This window comes from Balaenoptera acutorostrata, chromosome 13, assembly GCF_949987535.1.
Source record: "Balaenoptera acutorostrata chromosome 13, mBalAcu1.1, whole genome shotgun sequence".
In the NCBI taxonomy this organism is placed as follows: Eukaryota; Metazoa; Chordata; class Mammalia; order Artiodactyla; family Balaenopteridae; genus Balaenoptera; species Balaenoptera acutorostrata.
In genome coordinates, this window is record NC_080076.1 from 83,357,478 (window position 1) to 83,374,875 (window position 17,398).

Consider the following 17,398-nt stretch of genomic DNA (forward strand, 5'->3'; position numbering starts at 1 on the left):
GCCATGATTGTTAAAGCCGGAAGTGGGAGGAGAGGCTAGAAGAGGAGAGGAGAGGGAGGATCTTGAGGACCCTTGAGGGTCACAAAAAGCTTCAAGCAGCCCACTCATAACCTAGCATTGACTGAGGGACTGCTTTGTTCCAGACACTGTGCAAAATGCTTGCCATGTGTTATCTCATTTCATCTTCGCGGTCCCGCAAGGCAGGGCTCACCTGCTTTACAGATGATGAAATGGAGCCTCCAAAATGTGTTCTGTACTCATGTCCAGCCGACTCTGAATTCCCTCCCTTCTGCTGCTGCCCTCTAACCCCCCAGCCCTGACTGTATGAGACAAGAACGTCATGAAAGTTATCTGGCTTTTGGAATCATGTCCCAGGAATAGCTCTAATGATGGGGCTTCCTGGCGTCTCATTAACTTACATTTACGCTGCTTTCTACAGTTTGCATCGTACTTGATGATCACAGCATCCCTCTGTTGTGGGCATTGTTATAATCCCCATTTTACAAGTAAGGATGCCAACACTTACAGTCATTTGCCAACAGTCACATAGGCAGCAAGTGGCAGAGCCAAGTTGAGAATGTGTCTGTCTGTCTTGGGCAGGGGAGATGCTGGGATTACAAGATTTACTCCACCCTCCTGCTTGGCACTTTCTGGGAAAGCCTTTTTCTCAAGAGCTCTAGCTCCATCTAGTGGTGTATATTAGTATTATGCGTCCATCATGCTCTCCAGCAAAATAAAACCTGCCAAAAAGGAAGAAAGCAAGCATTAACAGCTTAGGCAAGGAGTATTTATTCAAACAAAGGAAGCTCTTTTATTACTAAAATAGATTAGGGACCAGGAGGAGGCAATACATCACCTCCCAGCTCCCAAGCTCAAAAAGTATTTCGCAGGGAGAAATACTTTTGCTGTGAGCATTTTCATCAGAATCATAATTGAGTACCTACTATATGCCAAGCCCATGCCAGGTGGTCCTCTGTTCCACTGCTCTGACTGAGCCACGTGCGTGGTTATCATGAGAGTTTTTAAAACCCCATGTGCCCTGCAGAAGCTTTTTCTGTAAGGGAGCAGATAGTACATATCTGTTGCATATTCTTTTTATATATGTGGCCCTTTAAAAATGTAAAAACCTTCTGAGATTGGAGGTCATACAAAAATAGACTACAGGACAGATTTGGACCATGGGCCAGAGTGGAACAGAGGGATGGACATGTAAAATAATCCAATAAAAGTCAACCCCTGAACTTGCGTTGGAACTGGTGAGAACAAGGAGCTTTCTGCTGGAATTATTGACAATAAGGATAAAATAAGCCTACAGCTTGTGAAAGCCACCACACGGACACTGCCAATAGAGAGAGGAAAACAAAGCTGAGAAATGCAGTGAGAGAGATACCAAATCTTGGTTACACCATTGGAACACCTGGATCCAGCTAGACCTTTGAACTTTTGAGTCATGGGGATAAAGCCTGCTTCAGCCAGATTCAGTTTGGCCTCCTTCACTGGCAACAAAATGATTCCTAATTAAAAGGAGAAAAGGGATCCGTGTATTAGTGTGGCCAAATTCTAGACAGCCCTGAAGAAGGGCCCTTCCTCTCACAGGGCTGGTGGGACAGTAGTGGGAGAGACTCTCATCAGATAACGTCGTGCAGGTAAAGCTAAGAGAAAATCCTGAGTTAAACCCCACAGCACCAATCAAGACACAAAGGAAAGACTAGGAACACATGTTTTATCACTCAGCTTCGCAGCAGGTGTGAAAGTGCCAATTTAGCTTTAAAAGAGCATAAATACACGTAAGGTAGGGGTTGTGATCAGAGCCAGCCCTCCCGTGTGTGACAGGAGATGCTGGATAAGTGAAGTCCCCAGCTCCGTGGTCTCCAAAGTGTGGGGTGAGGGGGTGGAAGGGGTGGCCGTGCTCTAGATGATCCATCAGGGAGAAGAAAATATCGGAACTTAGAGTTATCTTAACTAAAGTCTATTTTAAGCATTACTAGTAATTTAGATGTGGCTTGACCCTGGAACCTTCACTCAGTCTGTACTGAGAATGGCTCTACGGGTCTGGTGTCAGTCAAGCCAGGAAACCCAAGAGGAGAGGAGAGTTCCACGGCATGAAATGGTTAATCAAGACATCACTGTCTTCTCATCCTAAGTCTTCCAGTAAACTACAATACCGCTTCTTTTTTTCTATTTTTAATTGTCTTCTGCGATACAGTTGACATATAACATTGTATTAGTTTTAGGTATACAACGTAATGATTTGATATACCACAGTGAGTCTAGATGTCATCCATCATCACCTCACACAGTTACGTTTTTATTTTTTCTTGTGATGAGCACTTTCAAGGTCTACGCCCTTAGCTACCGTGTCCGATATGGTAGCCATTACTTGCTTGTGGCTACTGAGCACATGATACGAGGCTGGTGCAAATTGAGCTGTGCTGTAACTGAAAATATACTCAGGACCCTGAACATTTAGTATGAAAAAAGAAATGTAGAATATCTCATTAAAATTTTTAAATGTTGAATACATGTCAAAAGGATAATATCTGGGGTATATTAGGTTAAATAAAATATTGTATTAAGATTCACTTCACCTTTCGTTTTCCTTTTTCTTTTTTTATTGAAGCAAAGTTGATTTACAATGTCGTGCCAGTCTCTGCTGTACAGCAAAGTGACTCAGTTATATCTATTGAATACATTTTTAAAAAAATATTTATTTATTTATTTATTTATTTATTTATTTATTTATTTATTTTGGCTGTACCAGTCTTAGTTGCAACACGCAAGATCTTCGTTGCGGCATGCAGAATCTTTAGTTGCAGCATACGGGATCTTTTTAATTGCTGCATGTGAGATCTTTAGTTGCGGCATGCAAACTCTTAGTTGCGGCATGCATGTGGGATCTAGTTCTCTGACCAGGAATCGAACCTGGGTCCCCTGCGTTGGGAGCGCGGAGTCTTACCCACTGGACCACCAGGGAAGTCCTACAATCTTTTTTTAAATATTCTTTTCTATTATAGTTTATCCCAGGAGATTTGATATAGTTCCCTGTGCTATACTGTAGGACCTTGTTTATCCATTTTTTGTTTTACTTTTTTAATGTAACCCATAGGAAACTCAGAATTACACATGTGGCAGGCATTATGATCCTATTGGAGTAGAGGGCTTGAGACTGAAGGTGAGAAGACCAAGGAGGAGACTTTGGAAACACCCAGGAGAAATCAGGAGAGGATGAGACATCCCCGGGCAGTGGGATGGGGACAGAGAATAAGGGGGAGAAACTCAGGCTTCTGCTGTAGGATGTACCGTAGTGTTGTAGTCGTATTGTTGTAGGATTAAAAGCATGGACTCTGGGACCAGATAGCCTGGTTCCAAGCCCGACTCTGACACTTATCAGCTGTGAGACCTCGGGCAAGTCCCTTAACCTGTCTGTTGTGCCTCAGTGTCCTCAATAAGACAGTGTGGGTAGTAACAGTACTTGCTTCATAAACTTGCAGTGAGGATTTAATGAGTTTGTTCACTGATTCTCACCCTTGACTGCACATTTGAATTACCTGGAGAGTTTTTAAAACTCTTGCTGCCCAGAGATTCTGATTTCACTGGTGCAAGGTATGGCCTGAGCATCAGGACTTTTAAAAATTACCCAGGTGATTGTAACGTGCAGCAGAGTTTGCGAACCATTGCGTTAGTATACAGAGACAGCTTAAAACACTGGCACAGTGTGACCCTGATTTAAGTGTTTGCCGCTATTATACTTTTAACATCTTGAATAATTCATAATATGTTTATATTATGATCACAATTGAGAGCCTACCATGTGCCAATCATGTCATTGCAGGAGCAGGGCATCTTCCAGGTCCATTCACAGAGCTCACAGTGAGTGTTTCGATACGTCCTCCCTGGCAAGTACAGGTGCGCCAATCGGAGACCAAGGTTGGATCTGGCGGCTCATTCAGCAGTTCCAACTTTTCAAAGCCTCGGTTGGGGAAGTAGTGCAGCCCATTTCCCAAAACTCCAACAACAAGGTTTTAGTGTTTGGCAACATACAAGCAGAATGCAATTAAGCCTTGGAGCTGTGTACTGGGTGTCTACCAGCTGGAGCCAAATGGAAATGGAGTGAGGTGAGGCTCTGTTTGGAGTACGGAATAAAGCCGTCTGTCTCAGGCCCCCACGGCGGGAGGTGCTTCATTGAGAACTGGCTGAAAATGGGGAGGGACCTTCAGAACTCAGGTTGTCATCGGAGAAGGAGGCGTGGCTGAGACGAATAAGGACAGAAGGCAGAGAGGTACTAAAGTCATGAAGAATGACCCTCTGTCTTGGACAGAGCTGAAAGAAGAATCAAAACTCTCATAGTGAGCACCCACATTGTCTCTAGGCACCATGGGTGCTGATTTAAATCATAATCGTTGTTAACAATTATTGGGCACTTACATGCCAGGCGCTATCTTAGACACTTTGTATGCAACATCTTTTTAAAATATAACAATTCTACGAAGAAAGGGTTATCATCATCACTTTTAATGAGAAAGCTGAGGCTCCGAGAATTGCAGCAAGTTGGTTGCAAGCGACAGAACTCAGACTCACTTAGACTAGAGAGAAATTTGTTGCCTCAAGGAATACAATGAAGGATTGAAACAGCAAGCTATGGTATGGACAAAGATGCATCTGGATCTTTTGATGCATCTGGTACCAGGGGCCCTTTCCCTCTGTGCCTCCCCTTTTCTTCTGTCTGTGCATCAGCCATATGCTATCCTGCTGCATGCCATCCTCTTAACACAGATGGCAGTATGGTTTCTGGCCTTCCCAAGGCTGCTCTCCTCTGTTCTGGTTTTTCAAATTCCAGGGAAAAGCTCTAATTGACCCAGCTTGGGTCAGGTGTCCACCTGGGTCAGTGCAAGCTTGAGCCAGGGAGGTGACAGTGGTGACGGAAGGAAAAGGACAGATTCCAGAGGCATCATGCCTTTAACACATTGGAAGCAACCTGTGTGCAGTCATAAGGGTCATATAAGTATGGTACAGCCTATCTGAATAATTGCTCTACATCCATAAAAATAAAGATGCAGATGAATAAGTAATGAAACCAAAAGATGTTCACAATATATTAAGTGGAAAAAAAAAGGTTACAATACAGAATGTACATCGTGATCCCATTTTTAGGTAGATGATATATAGTTAGATCAGGAGGGCAGATACTGAGGGAAAAAAGACCTTGAAAAAGCACACACGTGAAAATGTGAATAATGACCATCTCTTCTAAGCTAAACTCCCAAGAAATTACTTTCTATGCTCTATTTTATTTTCTTCATTGCCCTTAATGCTTTCTGAAAATGTCTGATCCTTTTGTTCATCTGTTTATAAATTCCAGGAAGGAGGGAGTCCTTCATTCTCCCTCTAGTCCCAGAACCTAGAATCAAGCCATAGGAAAAGCTCTATAGATGCCAGTGAAGTTGCTCAGTGATGAGATCCCACTTTTTTTCTTACCTATTTTTTTAAATATATACAATGAATTTATGACTTTTGCCATAAGAAGAAATAGCAAAGAAGCAAGACATTAAAAGGCGTCATTCTCACCACTGGCAATACTATCACCACCACCTCCACCACCGCCACTGGTTCCTTGATCATGGCCGTGGTCCCCAGAAGGACCTCGCAGTCAGAGGCTGATGCCAGACACCACTAGCACAACATCAAAGTGCTTTGCTCAGCCTGTGAACCCACCCAATGCCTCTCTCGCCTTTCTCCAGCTTCCTGGGTGCCCACTTTGTCCATCTGTGCCCACTCAGTACAGGGGATGTTATTAACACTATCACACCCCCATAGACTCAGGAGCCCAGAATAACCTGCCACCGGTAGGGCGTACACTCAGAAGAATGTTTCCAGAAAGAGGAGGTCACCAATCTGTACCCACCCTCGTCCTATCCTCACCCCCTCACCTCCTTTGCCCCCGGTCCTGAGGACTCTGAAGATCATTATGAAACACCAGAGCTGGCTAAGGTTGGAGAAGGAACTCAGGCTGTGGGCACAGAAAAGTAAGAATGAAGGCAAGTAGACCGCTTGTTCTGACCCTTTGGAGTTGGGCCCCAACAAGGGTCCTCCTGCCCAGTGTTGTTCAGACCAATAGAAGCAGACTGAATTCAGTTCAGAAACAAAGGAAAGCTTTATTCTTTGGTCAAAGAATGGACAGGTGCCACCTCGACAAGCTCTCCCGGCAGCCCGCCAGGCCGTGGGCGGGGCTGCTTTATAGGGTCCTGGGCAGCGGAGGGGGCGGAGTTCTCGCAGGTCGGGCGCATGCGCTGCTCAAGGCTCCAGATTCAGAGCCTGGGGGCAGCAGGCCTGCGCGCGGCCGGCCATTTCACGCCGGGAGGTCCTGTCTGGAGTGCCGGGAGCAAGGCCTCCGCACGCAGCACGCAGCCCCCTAGGAGGAAGGGAAGCCAGACTAAGCACAAAGGAAAAAAGGTTAGACTTTATTATCATTTCCTGGGAACTGTTCATGGGCTTTGCGCGCGACAACCCCCTCGTCGGTCTTTCGTCTGGCTCCTCGTTGTCAAGGGGCGCTGGGCGTCCTCTGTAACTGCCTCCTGCTGAGGTCGGGCGTCTTCGTGGCCTGGGCAGAGGAGCAGAACTCCCCCAGCCGCCTTTAGATGTGTTTGATGGTCAGCAGGCCTCGGCCCTGACTGTTTGCGCCTGAGCGACCCCCATTTGTCTAACCCCTTGGAGACAAAGGACGCCAGGCAATTGAGGGTGCGTGGCCCAAACGTTAGCAAGAGCGCAGTGGTCACATGTCAAAGTTTTCCTAAAAATGAAGCTCTTGGTCTTCAGCCTGCCGGCCGCTGTGCCTGGTGTGGAGGCGCTGTCGGGGCGGACTCTCCCTGGTCACACTTCGGTTGTTTTTCGGAGGAGAAGCTTCAGGTCAGAGAGAGGGTAGCGCGAGTAGTCAAGGGGGGCCGTTGCCCCAGGTTGTCTCTCCGGAAGTTGGGGATCGGGGGCCTTTTCCCTCCAGTGTGCTGCCCCCCCGGAGTGACCCCTGCGACTTAAGGGCGGATGGGTGATTAGGGTCACAAGTGGGGTCCGTCCACTTGGGGGTGAGCTGGACTTGTAGGCCACCGGTTTTCCAGGGTTTTAGGTGCACCCAGACCCCTGGCTGGAGGGGGTGCAGGGCCAGGTGGGTGGGTGGGTGCGGGCAGCACCTGGGCACCATATTCAATGAGAGCTTTCATGGTTTCTTTCTCCTGGAGGGCCCACTTGAGTTGGTCCATTTCAAGGGGACTCAGGTGTCCTTCTCTCAGGCATGGGGAATGGGTCTACCATCCGTGAGTTCTAACGCACTAGAGTTACCTTATCCTTGGGGCTAACTGCGTGCGAGCCGGGCAGTTGGAAGCAACTGAATCTAATTTTCTTGAGTCTTCTGGCATAGCTCAGCTGAGGTTCATTTTCAGGTCTGATTGGATCTCTCTACTTTCTCGGATGATTGGGGTCTCCAGGCTGAGTGCAAAGTCCATTTTATGCCCAGGGCACTCGTTATTCACTTCGTCACTTGAGTCACAAATGCCAGACCATTATCACTTTGTAGGGCATAAGCATACCTCTTTCCTTCCAAATAGCCCCGTGTGCGTATAGGATGGCATATGCATACTGGGAACCTGTGTGACAGAGGCTATGCCCAACAAGGCCTCCGGATGGGGAGGGTACTGTTTTCCTTGGGCCACGTGTGTCCAGGTTTTAGAAGGACTATCACAGGACTGGCTCCTGCAGCTCGTGGTGCTCCAGATCCAAGTGCCGAGGGTGGCATTTCTGCACGTGCCCCACTGCCACCATCCTGAATTCGGGTGTCGTGTGCAGCACTTATGCACACGGTACGCCAGGTGTTGGGCACAGCCTTTTCACTCTAGGAACTCTGGTCTGAAGTGCCGGGTGCAAGGCCTCTGCACATGGTACCCTGTGAGCAAGTGAAACTACACTAAGCACAAAGGGGAAAACAGTTAGATTTTATTACCCACGTTCTATTTTTATTTCCCAGGAATTGTTCATGGGCTTTGCCGGTGAAACACTCAGACTCATCTAACAACTCTGGGTATTAATACCTACTCGCAGGTCCCAGAGTTCTGAACCACGCGGCTAAACACCCCTGGCACAGAATTCCTGTGAAGTGGGTTATGCATAGTCAGGGTTATAGTCATGGGTCACTAACATAAAGTACCAAGTTTTAAAATAATTTAATATTTATAGTAACTTAGTATATAGTTTATTATATGTAGTAAATATATTTTACTACATGATGTGCTGTATAGAGAAAAGTACATATATTTACACAGTACTATACAGTACACAATATATATGATATATAAAAGTATATAGATTATTATGTTTTACCATGTACATATATGTGTGTATATAGAAAGTACACTCATTTATTCATTTGTGCTGTGAAACTGGACATTTTCACATGATATTTTGTACCACCTCTAGTCATAAAGTGGAAAACACACCTATTTTAAAGCCGTAGTATTTTTTCAATTGCTCCTGAGATAGAGGTTGAGTTCATCATAGGAGGAAGAGAAGACTTCTATTTTGTTTTGAGGAGAATTACTCTTAGAGGCCTTTGAATTAAGCAAAGGAGAAGCAAAGGTCTTCTGAAAAGGTCTTCTGAAAAGGTCTTCATTAAGGGCAGAGATGTCTCTCTAAAGAGATTTCTGTGTCAGCAGGAAAGGAGAGATTCTCCTTCCTCTGGAACAAAGTGGGAGTTGGCAGCTTCAAGCCTGATTTGGGGGAGAGATGATCAAAAGCACTGACAACTCTGGGAAACAGGCTGACCCCACTGAGGCAGGAGAGGAGAGGCACCAGTTGGGACATTTCAAGTCCAGGATTCAGGGTCTAGGTTACTCTTTCTATGATACATTTTCCTGCTCTCACCTCCACGCATCCAGTAAATGATGTAGGGCTAAGGTGATGAGAGGTGCCCAATAGAGAACTTAGGAGCAGGAGCCCAGAGGAAGACCCTTAGGACAGATATGGGGAACAGGGAAGCATTCTGCAGAAACCCCCCAGAAATACCTGGGAAGGCCAGCTTGGTACAAGACTGCAACTCCAGTGGATCAACTAGGAGAAGAGCTCAAACAATTGTGATGCAATTATTAATGGAAGATGGAGAATCCCAGGACATCTGGGATACAATGAACTCAACAGTATTGACTGTCAATTCTGTATCCAGAACTAGAAAGACCATGGTGAACAAGATAGACATGGTCTTGAACCTCACAGATACAACAACTATGTACAAATATGAAGTTGATTCCAATAGAGATTACAGTCTGTGAAAGTGTCAGCAAACTTTTTCTATCAATGACCAGATAATACATATTTTAGGTTTTGGGTCATATGGTATCTGTCACAACTACTCCACTCTGCCACTGTAGTGTGAAAACAGTCACAGACAATGAGTAAGAAAATAGGCATTGTTGTATTCCAATAAAGCTTTGTTTATGGACACCAAAATTTGAATTTCATACAGTTTTCACATGTCACAGAATGTTGTTTTTTTTCAACTACTTAAAAATTCAGAAATTATTCTTAACTTACAGGTTATCCAAAAACAGGTGGCAGGCTGGCTTTGGCTCCCGGGGTGTAGTTTGGCTATCTCAGGTTGTCAGTTAACCTTAAATATAAATAATAATAATTTTTGAAAGCCTGTGGTTTTGAGAATTTGCTAAGTGTCAGGTGCTATGTTAAGTATGTTTCGCTATAATAATATTACACTTATGATTTGGCTTTCCAGTGGACTTCCTTGAGTGGGAAAGGAGAGGGTGACAGTGCGGCTACTTTTCCAGGTATTGAGCATAGCTATGGGTGATGTCACCCTATGACCATCATCCATTATATCTGTCTCTTTTTTTTTTATTGGAGTATAATTGCTTTACAATGTTGTGTTAGTTCTGCTTTATAACAAAGTGAATCAGCTATATGCATACATATATCCCCTCCCTTTTGGACCTCCCTCCCCACCCCATCCCACCCATCTAGGTCATCACAGAGCACCGGGCTGAACTCCCTGTGCTATACAGCAGGTTCCCACCAGCTCTCTATTTTACGCATGGTAGTGTATTTATGTCAAACCTAATCTCCCAATTCATCCCACCCTCCCCTTCCCCCCCGTGTCCACACGTCTGTTCTCTGCATCTGTGTTTCTATTCCTGCCCTGCAAATATGTTCATCTGTACCGTTTTTATAGATCCCACATATATGTGTTAATACACGATATTTGTTTTTCTCTTTCTGACTTACTTCACTCTGTATGACAGACTCTAGGTCCATCCGTATCTCTACAAATGACCCAATTTCATTTCATTTTATGGCTGAGTAATATTCCATTATATATATACATACCGCATCTTCTTTATCCATTCATCTGTCAATGGACGTTTAGGTTGTTTCCATGTCCTGGCTGTTATAAACAGTTCTGCAGTGAACATTGGGCTACATGTGTCTTTTAGAATTATGGTTTTCTCAGGGTATATGCCCAGTAGTGGGATTGCTGGGTCATATGGTAGTTCTATTTTTAGTTTTTTAAGGAACTTCCATACTGTTCTCCGTAGTGGCTGCATCAGTTTACATTCCCACTAAGAGTGCAAGAGGGTTTGCTTTTCTCCGCACCCTCTCCAGCATTTATTGTTTGTAGATTTTTTGATGATGGCCATTCTGACCAGTGTGAGGTGATACCTCATTGTAGTTTTGATTATCTGTCTCTTTTTAAAGAAAGTGTTGAAATAGCTGACCTGGCCGTCTCCTCTCAAAGTCACCAAATGCCAAGCAAGAAGGGATCATCAAGTCCAATCCTGCCACTTTATTAAAGAACATCTGAGTCTTAGAGGGAGTTACAGAGAAGGCACCCAAACACAGCAGCCATCCTGCCACCTCTCCTGGCCCCATTTACTGCTGCCTTCCCCCATCCTCAATGACCATTCAGCTTCTGGTCACAAATTGGCAAATGGGATCACAGAAAACCAGGTGGCCTTGGGTCAGCAGAGCATCTTGCCCAACAAGGGAACATTCAGCTAAGAGTGACTCTCTCTGGGGCGGGGGGAGAGACAGATTTAACAGGCATCTGGGCAGGAAACACTGCCCTGTTTATTGATGGAAAACTGTTTGCCAGATTAAGAGCTCTTTGGGGACCTTTGAAGGTGTTTGACAAAGCCCAGTCCCAAAAGCTGATGTGTACTGAGAAAAAAAACCTGTGGGCCTCTGAAAACTGAGCAGCCAAAAGGCAACCTCCCTGGAAGCCTATTAAGGGAGTAGCATGAAAAGTTCCACTTCCAAAGAGGAGGCATGGGAGTGAGCTACCATCTCTTTAAGAGATGCCCCTCCTCCAGGAAGTAGTCAAGCACTCCAACCTGGCCCTGTAACTTCTTTGGAGCAATTTGCACAACTGTAATTAGTCACTTGTATGTATTTTATACCCACAAGCCCCAAGCCTGTTTGCTGTGCTATACTAGCAAAGTGCCAAGCACATGGTAAAAACTTATTGACCACAATGAGATACCACCTCACAACCATTAGGATGGCTCCTATCAAAAGAAACAGCAAGTAACAAGTGCTGGTGAGGATGTGGAGAAATTGGAACCTTTGTACATGGTTGATGGTAAAATGGTGCAGCCGCTCTGGAAAACTGTGGCAGTTCTTCAAAAAGTTAGAAATAGAACTGCCATTTGACCTGGCAGTTCCACTTCTGGGTATATATCCAAAAGAATTGAAAGCAGAATCTTAAAGAGATAGTTTTACACTCATGTTCATAGCAGCACTATTCACAACAGCCAAAGGTAGAAGCAACCCAAGCATCCATTGATGGGTGAATAGGTAAGCAAAATGTGGTATAACATACAATGGAATATTATTCAGCCTTCAAAAGGAAGGAAATTCTGACACATGCTGCAACATGGATGAACCTTGAAGACATTATGTTTAAGTGAAGTAAGTCAATCACAAGAAGACAAATATTGTATGATTCCACTTATATAAAGTAGCTAGAGTAGTCAGACTTATACAAGCAGAAAATAGAATGAATGTTGCCAGGGCTGACAATGTCAGTACACTTAACATTACTGAACTGTACACATAAAAAGTGGTTAAGATGGTAAATTTTATGTTATATGTATTTTACCACAGTTTTAAAAAGTGAGTTTTTAAAAAAACAACTTCTTGAATAAATGAAGATCACTGCTGGGGAGACTTTCAGCTATGTGGAACAAAATCCAATGCAAGCCTAATTAAGCCAAAAGAAAATTTTATTGGCTCACGTGACCAAAAAAATCCAAAGGTAGATGCTTCAGATATAGCAGGATCCAGGTGTTCAAATGATACCATCAGGAATCTGTCTCCATCTCAGCCCTGTCCCCACATTGTGGGAAAGATGAGCACACAACTTGTGAAAGATGGATTTGCTGTTCATCAGTATAAGTTTCTCTCTGAATTGGACACTAAGTGGAGACTACTTTAAAATCCTCTCAGGCTCACCTCACACTCCAGGGAGTGTGGGATTGGGTGGGAACCGTGGGGAAGAATGTGACTCGAAGGGATTTTTTTCAGAGCGATGAAACTTGTGGTGGTGGTGATTTCACAGATCTATACATGTGTTTAAATTCCTAGAACTGAACAGTCCCCAAAGCCAGTTTTTCTGTGCGTTAATTTAAAAATAAAATAAAATTTATAATATATCAACAAAATGTAAGGGGGAAGAAAAGAGTGGACAAGAAATAATAACCTTAATAATCAGGAAATTTTGAAAAGTAAGGTAATGGAACTACTAGAAGTTATTTATTTTAATCCGGTAATTTAAAACCCAGAGGAGAGGCTGAAAGGCAATTTAAACCTAGCTAAATAGAAAACTGATGAACTAAAAAATTCTGAATAAATTACCCAGAAAGCCACATGGAGACATAGAGATAAAATATATGAAATAAATATTAAGTGACATAGAAGATAGATAAGAGAGCCTAACAAATATCTAATCAAAGTTTATGTAAACAGTAGAGAAATGGAAAACATAATATTTGAAGATACGATGGTTGTGGTTTTTTTAAAATTAGTAAAAGATATGGATCTGGAGATATGGATATGGATCATTTGCTGGAAGCCCAGCAAATCCCAACCAGAATAGATAAAGGTCTGTCTTACTATATGCATCATGGTACAATTACAAATAGCAAAACAAAGATCTTAAAAACAGCCAGAAGGAAAAGAAGGTCATTTGTAAAGGAAAGACACAAGTAGACAGCACACATCTTATCAGTAACATGGAAAGCCAGCTGTGAGTGAAATAACATCTTTAAAATACGAAGCAGAAATAACTGTCAAACTAGTTTTGTGCACTCAAAAAAAGCCATCTTCCAGGAATGTGGGCTACATACAGACATTTTCCAAAAGTCAAAAAGTGGAATAGTTTATTACCAATAGATCCCACTAATATAATTTCTAAAAGATATATTTCAAAGAGAAGAAAAGTAAGCCCATAAAGAAAATATGAAATATAAGAAGGAACAATACCGGGCTTCCCTGGTGGCGCAGTGGTTGAGAGTCTGCCTGCCTGTGCAGGGGACATGGGTTCGAGCCCTGGTCTGGGAGGATCCCACATGCCGCAGAGCGACTAGGCCCGTGGGCCACAACTACTGAGCCTGCGCGTCTGGAGCCTGTGCTCCGCAACAAGAGAGGCCGCGGTAGTGAAAAGGCCCGCGCACCGCGATGAAGAGTGGCCCCCGCTTGCCGCAACTGGAGGAAGCCCTCGCACGGAGGCGAGGACCCAACACAGCCAAAAATAAATATAAAAATAAATAAATAAATAAAAGAGCCTTCCCTAAATTAAAAAAAAAAAAAGAAAGAAAAGCAGCTTCATTATTAAAAAAAAAAAAAGAAGGAACAATACCAAATACATTGGTAAATAGGTAAATATAAAATATTATGTAAAAAAAAGTGAACATAATAGTAATACTTTTTTTGTGAGGTATAAAAATAGACTTAAAATATTGTCATAGGGGAACGTGAGCACTCCCCAAGGCTTTACAAATGATTATATATATATACAGTTGACCCTTGAACAACATGGGTTTGAACTGTGTGGGTCCATTTATAGACAGATTGTTTTTCAGTGCATACATACTACAGTACTACACAGTCTGCTGTTGGTTGACTCTGCAGACGCAGAGCTGCAGATATGGAGGGCCCACTCTAAGATTGTATGCAGATTTTTGACTGTACATTGTGTGTGTGTGTGTACACACACACACATGCATATAGATATGTGTGTGTCTATATATATGAATATTATTCAGCCATAAAAAAGAAGGCAATCCTGCCATTTGAATTTTTGGACAACATGAATGAAGCTTGAGGGCATTATACTTATGTGAAATAAGCAAGACAGATACTGTATGATCTCACTTATATGTGGAATCTCAAAAAGCCAAACTCATAGAAATAGAGTATGTTGATAATTGCCAATGAGCTGAAGGGTGTGTTAAAGCCTTATTGTGGTAATCATTTCTCAACATATATGTATATCAAGTCATCACATTGTATACCTTAAGCTGATACAGCATGGCATGTCAACAATATCGCAATAAAGCTAGAAAAAAATATTAATACAAGTTAAACTTAAAAGTAGTCATCACATTATGAATAACAGAAGGGGGAAATATTCTTCTCCTATTTGAAACTGTTCAAAAAAAAGTTGCTCACGTCTTTGACAAATAAGTGAAATTTCCACAGGTTTTCATCCTTTCAGTTTTGCCTTTCTCATTAACCTACAGCTCAACTAACTAAACTAAAAAGCTCAACTAACATTCTTGTCAAAGCTACACTCATTCATCCGTGCAATCAGAGATTGACTAAGGACACAAGAGTTTGGTGAAAATCAACAAAAGGATTCTGTAAGAATTAATTGGATCTTTGGAGTTTACAATAAAGAATATTGTATTTTTAATTATTTGTAAATTGAATGTTACACATCCTTTGTATGATAACATTTATAATAAACACATATAATTTATAATATATGTATATAAATAGATAGTAATATCCAGAGCAGTCACTACAAAAACTATGTGAGATACATCTAAAAACACTAGAAATCAAGTTGGAATCTTCAAGAGCATTCAGATAACCTACAGGAAAGCAAGAAATGAGAAACAGGGAAGCAAACAGAAATCAAATAATAAAACGGAAGAATTAAGTTCTTAAGTTCATTGTCTTAAATGTTAAGTGGTCTGAATACACCAATTAAAAGGCAGAGGTTGGCAGATTGGCAAAGCGGATAACAAAGCAAGATCAACTATATCCTGCCTTCAAGAAACTCACTTCAAACTCAATGTCACAGGTAAGTTAAATTAAAAGGATGAAAAAAGATATCCCGTGCAAACAGTTGTTTTAAAAGGCAGAAGTGGCTGTAATATCAGAAAAAAAAGCAGACTTCAGAGCAAAGAAAATTACTAGAAACAAAGAAGACATTACATAATGACAAAAGGATCAATTCATCAGGAAGACATAACAGTTCTAAATATGTGCATATCAAACTGCAGAGCCTCAAGATACATGAGAGGAGAAACAGAAAAACACACAGTTGTAGTTAGGACTTCAACATCCCCCTCTCAGCAGCAGAACTGCTACAAGAAAGTCAGCAAAGATATAGAAAATCTGGACTATGCAGTCCACCAACGTGATCTAATTGACATATATGGAACACTCCACCCAACAACAGTAGAATACACACTTTTTTTTTCCCTAGTGCTCATGGAATATTGACCAAGATAGATTGTATTCTGGTCCATAAAACAAACCCAACAAAAATTTTAAAATTAAAATCATAAAAGTGGTCAAGGACATAAAAGATGGGGACGAACTGAAGAACTATTCCAGATTGAAGGAGACATGATAACAAAATGCAGTGCATGTTCCTGGATGCAATCAGGACCACCTGTTGGGACAGGTAGCAACATGTGAACAGGGTCTGTAGATGAGATAGCAATGTTGTATCAGGGTTGATTTCCTTCCTTGAAGGGTTGTATGATGGTTATGTGGGAGAGTGTCCTTGTTTGGAGGAAATACACACAGGAGAATTTAGAGGTGACAAGGCGACACATCTGTAGCTTATATTCAAGTGGCTCATAAAAACTAATGATAATGAGTTTGCACACACAGACATAATAGAAAGAAAAAGAATAATGAATTAATGAAGTGAAATGTTAAAAAGTTGAGAATCTGAGTAAAGGAGATACGGATTTTTTTTGCTGTTCTTCCAACTTTTACGTAAGTTTGAAATTATTTCAAAATAAATTATTTTGAAACGGTGAAAGTTAAATGTTAGCAAAGGCTGAAGGAATCCATCTACTAAAAGAAACACAAAGTAGATTCTTCAGGCAGAAGACTCATGTAGTTACAGAAATTAAGACTGTGTGGTACTTCTGTGAGGAGAGGCAAATAGGCCAACCAGTGGAACAGACCCACATGTATTTAGACATTTGATTGATGACAAATTATTAACAGTGCTATATTAATTAGATATCCACGTGGAAAAAGAATACCCCTTCTCACCCCCTTCACTAAATATCCTGTTTTCATAAAGGATGCTGTGAGGCTTGAATTCACAATTAGGAGACAGAATACATCCTCCCCACTTCTTCACTGATTGCAGGTTACCACTTAGCACTTCAGCTGTTGGCAGGATTAAGGAATTGCACCTTTGGCGTGGAAATCAGGGTTTCAGAGTGGGACCAGCAGCAGTGAAGGTGCACAGGAGACTCGACATAGTGACTGTAGCTGGCAGACCTGTCTGCAAGCATATGTGACACGCCCCCAGGGTCTACCACACAGGAACGGAGGGTCCCTTGCCGTATTCTGGAAGTTCTGGGTGAGCAGGTGGAGGCAAGGGCCAGTTGGATATTACTGTTAAAGTGACTCCAGGGGTCTTCCCTGGTGGTGCAGTGGTTAAGAATCCGCCTGTCAATGCAGGGGACACAGGTTCAAGCCCTGGTCCAGGAAGGTCCCACATGCTGCGGAGCAGCTAAGCTCGTGAGCCACAACTACTGAGCCTGCATTCTAGAGCCCGTGAGCCACAACTAATGAGCCCACGTGCCACAACTACTGAAGCCCACATGCGTAGAGCCCGTGCTCCGCAACAAGAGAAGCCACCGCAGTGAGAAGCCCGCACACCACAACAAAGAGTAGCCCCCGCTCGCCACAACTAGAGAAAGCCTGCGCGCAGCAACGAAGACCCAATGCAGCCAAAAATAAATAAATAAATAATTTTTTTAAAAAAGGGACTCCAATTGAACTCACAGGAATACAAACCTATGAGCTCCCCGTAGGTCTGAATTAGGTCTTATCTACCTCTGTGTCCTCAGTGTCACGCATAGGGTAAGTGTAT